This window comes from Triticum aestivum, chromosome 6A (assembly GCF_018294505.1).
Source record: "Triticum aestivum cultivar Chinese Spring chromosome 6A, IWGSC CS RefSeq v2.1, whole genome shotgun sequence".
NCBI lineage: Eukaryota > Viridiplantae > Streptophyta > Magnoliopsida > Poales > Poaceae > Triticum > Triticum aestivum.
The window spans coordinates 12,255,187-12,265,588 of NC_057809.1; positions in this window are offsets into that span (position 1 = coordinate 12,255,187).

Here is a 10,402-nt window from a genome sequence, read left to right on the forward strand (position 1 = left end):
ATGCTCTATATTTTTTGCATTCAGTATGCACCATTCAAAGCGACGCCATCAACTTTCAACCATTTCTGCCTTCATTTGCTATTTTTCACGAATTTAATGATTTGTTTTGAGAACTAAATGACCTGGAAATTGAAAAGCACTACAAATGAACTCTGAAAAAGTTGAAACTTGGCATGGTATCATCATTTCACCCACATATATTGTTCAAATAAGTAGAGAGGATTACGGCAAAAACTGGATGCACTTTGTTTACAAACTGGATAATCTCTTTTGAAGTATTCGGGTTTCTGACGAAATTAAACTCATCTGTTACAAAGGCATTTCATTTTTTAAACTTATTACAACTCCAGACTTTTTGTGCATTCAGTATGCACCATTCAAAGCGACGCCATCATCTTTCAACCATTTCTGCCTTCATTTGATATTTTTCATGCATTTAATGATTTGTTTTGAGCTAAATGACACTTAACTTTGTGCAGGCAGCGCACCACCTTTAGTACCGGTTGGTGGCTGCAACCGGTACTAAAGGGTGACCAGTACTACAGTTTCTTAGTAAGCTGTTTTTTAGTCCCACCTCGCCAAGAGAGATGGACTAGGAGCGGTTTATAAGCCCTGAGTGCAAAGACGATGAAGAAGAGGCTCAATGCTCACGTTGCTTAGCTTCAAGCCTTGAGGAATATGGTAGACTGCACGGAGCTATGTGCAGTGCAGTTTATACTATTCCGAAAGGCTTGAAGCTAATTAACGAGCATTGCACCTCTTTTTTATTTTTAATAACTTATTACAACTCCGGACTTCTTCTGTTATGGCAAAAACTAGATGCAATTCATGTACAAACTGGACAATCTCTTTAAAAGTATCAGGGCCGGTTTCAGACGAAAACTCATCTGTTACACCGAAAGGCATGGTATATAAAAATAAATGAATAGAAGAAAATAAATAAAGGAGAAAAGAAAAAATAGCAGAAAAGAAAAAAACTATAGTAGAAAAGAAAAAACTATATAAAAAACTACTCAGAAATAAATAGAAGAAAATAAATATAGCAGAAAATAAAAAAACTACTTAGAAATAAATAGAAGAAAAAATAAAGCAGAAACGAAAAAAACTATATCAAAAAATTTGGGGCGCTGCCCTGTGGGCCTGCTAGACCACGGGCGTGCAATTTCAGACCCACAAGGCCCAGCAGACTCACAGGAGAGCGCGCCGTAGTTAGGCCCAGAAGCCTGCATATAGAGGAGTTCGAAAGGGCAGCCGCGGCTAGGTTTATAAACCAGTGCGGCTGCCTTTCGCCCGGCGAGGTGGGACGAAACTTTGTGCAGGCAGCGCACCACCTTTAGTACCGGTTGGTGGCTCCAACCGGTACTAAAGTGTGACCTTTAGTACAGGTTGGAGCCACCAACTGGTACTAAAGGCCTTCGTTTCCCGCCGCTTGGCCTGGCGAAAATAGGCCTTTAGTACCGGTTGGAGCCACCAACAGATACTAAAGGCCCATCCTATATATATATATATAGCACTTACCAAAATTTCAGTTTCATCCCCCACTTCGTCTCCAACCGCGCCGCTCGATCCCGTCGTGTCGCCACCCCTCGCCCGTCGTCCGTCGTTGTCGTCGCTGTCCCCCGCCGCCGCCCGTCGTCGTTGTCGTCTCGCGCCGCTGCCCCAAACGCCGCCGCCGTCTGTCGTCGTCGCCGCGGCGTCGCCCGTACGTCTCTCTCCTCGCACCCGCACGCCCCGGCCGGCCCGTACATACGCCGCCGCGCGCACCCGCCCCGTACGCCGGCGCCCCCGCTCGTATGTACGGGGCGCGGCATACTGCACATACACACACACACGTACGTATACACGCAGTACACACACACATACACACACGCATACACACACATACACACACATACACACACACATACACACACATACACATTTTTTACTTATATTTTCTGTTATCTGTTTTTTAGAAAGTTAATTAGATGATCGAATGTTAGATTAATGTCAATTGTTAGAGATGAATATAGCTAGATATTAATTAGGTATATGAGATTTGAACTAGTTGAATAATTAATATAAGTAATTTATTTTTAGTAAGAAAATAATCGAACTAGTTTATTTTTAGTAAGAAAATTTAGGTATCTGAGATTTGATGATCTAGTTAAAATAATATTTGTTAATGAGTTTTTCTGTTTATTTATTTTTTATATATATTTTAGTTCATATAAATGTTAGATTAATGTCAAATGTTAGTTTATTTTTAGTAAATGCTTAGTTGAATTAATTAGTTGAATTAATTAATAGAACTTGTTGAATTAATAGACCTAGTTGAATTAGTTGAAATAATAGAAATAGTAATGTTTCACCTATATATAGAACTTAACTAGTTTATTTTTTCTGTTTTTTTTAATTTTTTATATATATAGTTTATATAAATGTTAGATTAATGTCAAATGTTAGATGAATTACATAGAAATATATGTTAGATATTAATGTCAAATGTTAGATGAATATTAGAATTAGTTAGATATTAATTAATGTTAGATAGTAAGTGTTTAATGTTTCACCTATATGAACATAGGAAATGTCGTCTGACGATGAAAAAGATTTCATTATGTGCGAACACTGTGAAGACCAACGCGGCATGTGCGACAGAAATTTCCTTGTTGATAATAGGCGCTTCAGCATCAAGCTGGATGAGACATTCGAAGTGGATACAGTAAGTCACAGCGGCAAGTATTTTTTCGTAATAAAGCATGACTTATGCTTCATTTGCTTGAACTTATAATTTTAAATTTTCACTATTCTACTAGCGCATCCCTTGCCATGCTCAAATTTTTGTCTTGGATAAGATAGGTTTCAGTGCGATGAATGATATGGAGGTAAAGATAGTTTACTTGAAGACCGAGCATGGATATACTTTCAACGTCAAATTATACAATGCAGACACATACACCCATTTTGAATGCAAAACTTGGCAAGCACTATGCAAGGCTTATGCATTTGAGCCTGATATGGTTATCACCTTTGATATTCGTCCGGAAGATGATATTGAAGGTAATAGAGACATCTGGGTCGATGTGCAGACGCCTCCAGTTCTACCATTATGTGAGTTTTTCTCAACCATGTTTATGTCTTTGATATTGTTTATTCAAAAATAGTTGACAACTAATTTCTATTGTCAGCTTATTTCGGTTCAAGCAAACATGTCTGGTGCTTGGTAGACAAGACCTACTACTGTCCCGGGGCTGAACTAAACTGCGAGGAGATAAGTCATTATGTTTCATGGCTTGAGGATCTTCATACTGTCAAGACAAATTTTCTTCCTACACTTAGAAATGTTAGTACTCAAAACGTGCGACCAATAGTGATCGTATTGAACTACGGTCACATTTATAATGGAAAGATGGTCATATTTTTACTATTTGTCCTTAGTGCATCTTTTGCATACATTATTTTTGAAGCTAAACTTTCATAGCTAAGTATATTAATTATTATACGATGTTCTTCAACAGGGACTCCCGATGACAGTTGTGACTCAGTGGATCGAGACAAAAGGTCGCATGTCAATGGTTAGCTTACGACCAAGATATCCTACATTGCACATGAGTGCATTCAGGATTTCTGAAAGCGATGAATGCTTAATAGTGAAAGATTGGAGCAAAATTGTTAACGATCGCAGAGAAGTACTAGGGGGCAGCAAGGACAAGCGCAACCCACGATTAGGAGACAGATTCATCTGCATGCTTCAGTATGATGAATCAGGAGAGCTATACATGTTCTATGCTATTTTACCTGAGAGGGAGCAGCAGGAGTGATTTAGCTAGTTCATGCTCTTAATTAGTACATGTCCTCTCATGTTCGTATTCTCGTCCTGAACTTAATTAATCTCAAATAGTGATTTGCTTGTGAACACTTATAATATCATGACCATGTTGAACTCGATGATATCTTTGCTTCTGTTACAAGTGAATGTTTCTTCTTTAAGCTAGTGTTGGTGGTGATTAGATAGCGGTAATGACTATGATGTGATAAATAGTGGTAATGACGACTACGATGAATTTTAGCTAGCTAGTGTATATACTATTGTTGGTGATGATATGATGCAAGAGTTTATTTCTATATTAATATGTGATGATGATGAGTTATTATATATATCATTTATGAAAGAAACCGCAAATTAGTTTGAACTAGATGGATCCTAGCTAAGTGCTCAAGTATATATATGCCATATCCATATCCATATCAAGTATAACAACTCATTATAACGTAAAACAAACCTAAATTAAATTGATAACACAAATTTAAAGGAAAAATAAAAAATAAAACCAAAACCCACAAACATTTAGTACCGGTTGGTGTTACCAACCGGTACTAATGATCTACCGCACCCGTGGCCTGGCTCGTGCCACGTGGTTGCCCTTTAGCACCGGTTCATGCTGAACCGGTACTAAAGGGGGGGAGCCTTTAGTGCCCACACTTTAGTACCGGTTACCGAACCGGCACTAAAGGGCCTTACGAACCGGTGCTATTGCCCGGTTCTGCACTAGTGTAATGGCGCATCACCCCACAGTGCGCCATTAGTATGCCAAAGCACATGGTTAAATATGGCCCCCTGGGAGGCATACTAATGGCGCATGGTGTTCTATACTAATGGCGCACTGTGTGGTGCACCATTAGTATACCAGATACTAATGGCGCACTAGTGGTGCGCCATTAGTAAAAAATACTAGTGGCATGATACTAATGGCGCACTAGTAGTGCGCCATTAGTAGGCAAAACTAGTGCGCCATTAATAGGCCTTTTCCTAGTAGTGAACTATCCAGGTAGTCTCTGGAAGCATTGGTTAGTCCATTATAAAAGATATCAAGTATTTCATTTTTCTTGAGAGGATGCTCAGGAAAAGCATTAGGTAATCGGAGAAGCCTCCCACAAGCTTGTGGGAGACTCTCTTCTTCAATTTGCACAAAATTATATATTTCCCTTAAGGCAGCTTGTTTCTTATTAGCGGGGAAATATTTAGCAGAGAAGTAATAAATCATATCCTGGGGACTACACACACAACCAGGATCAAGAGAATTAAACCATGTTTTAGCACCACCCTTTAATGAGAACGGAAATAATTTAAGGATATATTAGTAGCGAGCTTTCTCATCATTAGTGAATAGGGTGGCTATATCATTTAATTTAGTAAGATGTGCGACAACAGTTTCAGATTCATAGCCATAAAAAGGATCAGATTTGACCAAAGTAATTATCTCAGGATCGACTGAGAAATCATAATCCTTATCAGTAACACAGATAGGTGAAGTAGCAAAAGCAGGGTCATATTTCATTCTAGCATTCAAAGATTTTTCTTTCAGCTTAACAAATAATTTCTTAAGATCATATCTATCGTTGCAAGCAAGAAAGTCTCTAGCAGTTTCTTCATCAATAACATAACCCTCAGGCACAACAGGCAATTCATATCTAGGGGGAGAATCTTCATCATCACTTTCATCAATATTATCAGTTTCAATAATTTCATTCTCTCTAGCCCTAGCAAGTTGTTCATCAAGAAATTCACCTAATGGCATAGTAGTATCAAGCATAGAAGTAGTTTCATCATAAGTATCATGTATAGTAGAAGTGGCATCATCAATGACATGCGACATATCAGAATTAATAGCAGAAGCAGGTTTAGGTGTCGCAAGCTTACTCAAAATAGAAGGTGAATCAAGTGCAGAGCTAGATGGCCGTTCCTTACCTCCCCTCGTAGTTGAGGGAAAAATCTTAGTTCTTTCGTCTTTCAAGTTCCTCATAGTGATCAATAGATATAAATCCCAAGTGACTCAAAGAATAGAGCTATGCTCCCCGGCAACAGCGCCAGAAAATAGTCTTGATAACCCACAAGTAGGGGATCGCAACAGTTTTCGAGGGTAGAGTATTCAACCCAAATTTATTGATTCGACACAAGGGGAGCCAAAGAATATTCTCAAGTATTAGCAGCTGAGTTGTCAATTCAACCACACCTGGACAACTTAATATCTGCAGCAAAGTATTTAGTAGCAAAGTAGTATGGAAGTAACGGTAACAGTGGCAAAAGTAACAGTAGTAGTTTTGTAGTAATTTTATTAGTGGCAACGGTAAAGTAACTAAGCAAAGAGCAATATGTAAAAAGCTCGTAGGCATTGCATCGGTGATGGAGAATTATGTCAGATGCGATTCCTCATGCAATAGTTATAACATAGGGTGACACAGAACTAGCTCTAGTTCATCAATGTAATGTAGGCATGTATTCCAAATATAGTCATACGTGCTTATGGAAAAGAACTTGGATGACATCTTTTGTCCTACCCTCCCATGGCAGCGGGGTCCTAATGTAAACTAAGGGACATTAAGGCGTCCTTTTAATAGAGTACTGGACCAAAGCATTAACACTTAGTGAATACATGAACTCCTCAAACTATGGTCATCACCGGTAAGTATCCTGATTATTGTCACTTCGGGATTAATAGATCATAACACATAATAGGTGACTATAGACTTGCAAGACAGGATCAAGAACTCACATATATTCATGAAAACATAATAGGTTCAGATCTGAAATCATGGCACTCGGGCCCTAGTGACAAGCATGAGGCATAGCAAAGTCATAGCAACATCAATCTCAGAACATAATGGATACTAGGGATCAAACCTAACAAAACTAACTCGATTACGTGGTAAATCTCATCCAACCCATCACCGTCCAACAAGCCTACGATGGAATTACTCATGCATGTCATTGAGCATCATGAAATTGGTGATGGAGGAAGGTTGATGATGACGATGGCGATGGATTCCCCTCTCTGGAGCCCCGAACAGACTCCAGATCAACCCTCCCGGGAGAGATTAGGGCTTGGCGGTGGCTCCGTATCGTAAAACACGATGGATCCTTCTCTTTGATTTTTTTCTCCCCGAACATGAATATATAGAGTTGGAGTTGAGGTCGGTGGAGCACCAGGGGGCCCACGAGGCAGGGGGGCGCGCCCAGGGGGGTAGCGTGCCCCCACCCTCGTGGCATGGTGTGGGCCCCCTGGTCTTGATTCTTTCGCCAGTATTTTTATATATTCCAAAAATATTCTCCGTGAAGTTTCAGGTCATTCCAAGAACTTTTTTTGCTGCACAAAAATAACACCATGGCAATTCTGCTGAAAATAGCGTCAGTCCGGGTTAGTTCCATTCAAATCATGCAAGTTAGAGTCGAAAACAAGGGCAAAAGTGTTTGGAAAAGTATATACGATGGAGACGTATCAGGGTTCACCACCTCCATTGGTGCATCTCCGATGTTGCGTGAGTAGTTCTTTGTAGACCTTCGGGTTCGTAGTTAGTAGTTAGATGGCTTTCTCTCTCTCACTGAATTCTCAATACAATGGTCTCTTGGAGATCCATATGATGTAACTCTTTTGCGGTGTGTTTGTTGGGATCTGATGAACTTTGAGTTTATGATCAGTCATATCTTTTTATATCCATGAAAGTTATTTGAGTTTCTTTGATCTCTTATATGCATGATCTCTTATAGCCTCGTATTTCTTCTCCGATATTTGGGTTTTGTTTAGCCAACATGATCTATTTATCTTGCAATGGAAAGAGGTGCCCGGTAGTGGGTTCGATCTTACGGTGCTTGATCCCAGTGACAGAAGGGGAACCGACACGTATGTATCATTGCTACTAAGGATAAAAATACGAGATCTATATCTACACCATATAGATAAACGGATCTTTTCTACATCATGTCATCGTTCTTATTGCATTACTATGTTTTTCCATGAACTTAATACACTAGATGCATGCTGGATAGCGGTCGATGTGTGGAGTAATAGTAGTAGATGCAGGTAGGAGTCGGTCTACTAATCTTGGACGTGATGCCTATGTAATGATCAATGCCTGGATATCGTCATAATTATTTGAAGTTCTATCAATTGCCCAACAGTAATTTGTTTACCCACCATTTGCTATTTTTCTCAAGAGAAGACACTAGTGAAACCTACGGCCCCTGGGTCTTATTTCTCATATATTTTCCTTGCGATCTACTTTTCCTTTGCATTTTTATTCAGATCTATTAAACCAAAAAATACAAAAATACCTTGCTGCATTTTATCTTTATTTATTTTATTTGGCATTCGATCTATCAATCTACTACAATTTATCTCACGCCCGCTTGCCAATTTCTGGCACCGTTACCCGAAAGGGATTGGCAACCCCTTTAACACGTCGAGTTGCGAGGTGTTTTATTTGTGTGTAGGTGCTGTTTACGTTGTGTTGCTTGGTTCTCCTACTGGTTCGATACCTTGGTTTCATAACCGAGGGAAATACTCTACCATCGCTGTGCTTCATCATCCCTCCCTCTCCGGGGAAATACCGACGTAGTTCTAGCTGCCATTGCTACCTCTTGAGCATGCGTTGGTTTTCCCTTGAAGAGGAAAGGGTGATGCAGCAAAGTAGCGTAAGTATTTCCCTCAGTTTTCTAGAACCAAGGTATCAATCCGGTAGGAGACTACACGCAAATCGCCTAGTACCTGCACAAACAATCAAGAACCTTGCAACCAACGCGATAAAGGGGTTGTCACTCCCTTCACGGCCACTTGCAAAAGTGAGATCTGATAAAGATAATAAGATAAATATTTTTAGTATTTTTGTTGTATAGATTGAAAAGTAAAGATTGCAAAATAAACGACGACAGAAATAGCTAGTTGACGGGAAACTAATATGATGTAAAATAGACCCGGGGGCTATAGGTTTCACTAGTGGCTTCTCTCGAGATAGCAAATATTACGGTGGGTGAACAAATTACTGTCGAGCAATTGATAGAAAAGCACATAGTTATGAGAATATCTAGGCATGATCATGAACATAGGCATCACGTCCGTGACAAGTAGACCAAAATGATTCTGCATCTACTACTATTACTCCTCGCATCGACCGCTATCCAGCATACATCTAGAGTTTTAAGTTCGTAAGAACAGAGTAACTCATTAGGCAAGATGACATGATGTAGAGGGATAAAGTCAAGCAATATGATATAAACCCCATCTTTTTATCCTCGATGGAAACAATACAACACGTGTCGGTTCCTGTCGGTGTCAAAACCGGCGGATCTCGGGTAGGGGGTCCCGAACTGTGCGTCTATGCGGATGGTAACAGGAGACAAGGGACACGATGTTTTTACCCAGGTTCGGGCCCTCTCGATGGAGGTAAAACCCTACTCCTGCTTGATTAATATTGATGATATGGGTAGTACAAGAGTGGATCTACCACGAGATCAAAGAGGCTAAACCCTAGAAGCTAGCCTATGGTATGATTGTTGTTCATCCTACGGACTAAAACCCTCCGGTTTATATAGGCACCGGAGAGGTCTAGGGTTACACAGAGTCGGTTACAATGGGAGGAGATCTACATATCCGTATTGCCAAACTTGCCTTCCACGCCAAGGGAAGTCCCATCCGAACACGGGACGAAGTCTTCAATCTTGTATCTTCATAGTCCAAGAGTCCGGCCAATGGTCATAGTCCGGCTATCCGGACACCCCCTAATCCAGGACTCCCTCAGTAGCCCCCGAACCAGGCTTCAATGACGATGAGTCTGGCGCGCAGATTGTCTTCGGCATTGCAAGGCGGGTTCTTCTCCAAATTCCGTGTACCTGTTAGATAGTGTCCGGCTTCTTGTGAATGTTGCACTCCTTGGCTTCCACGCCCAATAATGGCCTCTTTCCACGCGTCGAGCGAATATGAAGAGCCAGGGCGTTTTTACATTTACCCCCTAGCTATGTGAACGAGCTGCCTATTAAAGAGACAAGGATTCAGATCCAAATCACACCATCCTCCCTTAGCGAGCATTCATCGGAGCGCATCCGACAGAGATCCATTCCATCATGGCCGGTCGACCCAGTTCCTCCTCTCTCCCCCAGCCCCAAGCCTGGAGATTGGGGGAGATGTTCCGTCCCGCACAGCAAACTAGTGACGCTTCAGACCAAGGGATTTCTTCCCCTAGCATACATGGTCCCGGTTCGAGACGGGCTTGCCACCTATAATGGCGGGGAGCAGGCGGAGAGCCTTCCCAATCCCTCCAAGGGACAGCGGGTGTGCCTTGTCCCTCATTTAATAAGAGGGCTCGGATTTCCAATTCATCCGTTTCTCCGGGCGCTCCTGGAGTTCTATGGCCTCCCGTTGCACAAACTTACGCCCACCTCCATATTGCAAATCATGGGCTTTGTAGCCCTTTGCGAGCTATTTTTGGGCTACGAGGCTCACTTCGCGCTGTGGAAGAAGCTGTTTTGCCTTGTGCCCTATTCTTAGAAGGGGTCAGTATATCAAGTGGGCGGAGCCGAAGTGTGGCACATCGCCTGGACCGGATACCTATCTGGAACCCCAAAGAAGACATCTGAAGACTGGCCTTC